Below are 673 nucleotides of genomic sequence, written 5' to 3' on the forward strand. Positions count from 1 at the left end.
CCCCATGCCCCCATGGCCCCCAGACACATGCATTGTTCTGCCCTGCCGTGCAAGCACTGCCTGCTCCTCTGGGTTTCACTAAATATCCCCCCCTAGTTCTAGGCATTGTTCCTGACTATTCTCCTCCACAGCTGGTGAGGGCCAGGGCTGCCCATGCAGTCAGACAGCCCGAAAGGGCCACACGGCACCAGAGAAGCAAACAGGTATGGTGGGGAAGATGCACCACCAGCCGTAGGAGGACGGGTGGAAGCAGACAGGATCTGGCCTTGTAGCTCTGTGTGGGTGTACTCAGCCCATGGGTGAAGGACAGCTGAACCACAGACCCACCTTCCCTCTCCCTGCCCACTCTCCTCCCAAACGATGCATGGATCCAGCCAGCTGCCCATCCTTGACACTTTCTTCCCTGGCTACAGACAGGCTCTCACCCTTTTTGTCCTTGCCCTTCTTTCTTTCAGGCTGGGTGGATCTGGCCCAGACCTTTCCTCCAAGCCAGACATCGCCTTGAAGGTCCCACACAGGCAGCACCTCTGCCCAATGCTGAACATACAGCATCTCCTCCCCAGGGAGGCACTGAGCATCCTGGCACTGTGATTCAAGGCCAGTTAGAGCAGCCAGCCCCACCTTGCAGCCTCAAAAGACTGTGGGGCAGGCAGGCCATGGCAACACCACACCC

At 58.5% G+C, this 673-nt stretch overlaps 1 protein-coding gene across 1 annotated transcript in view; it reads right to left on the reverse strand.

Annotated features, from left to right (window-relative positions):
• Positions 1-673, reverse strand: part of LOC104497519 (tensin-like) — a gene marked incomplete at its 3' end in the record, with an annotated part of 33,554 nt that overhangs the window by 12,681 nt on the left and 20,200 nt on the right. The window lies entirely within an intron of this gene.

This window comes from Buceros rhinoceros, unplaced genomic scaffold (assembly GCF_000710305.1).
Source record: "Buceros rhinoceros silvestris isolate BGI_N320 unplaced genomic scaffold, ASM71030v1 scaffold24077, whole genome shotgun sequence".
Classification (NCBI taxonomy): Eukaryota; Metazoa; Chordata; class Aves; order Bucerotiformes; family Bucerotidae; genus Buceros; species Buceros rhinoceros.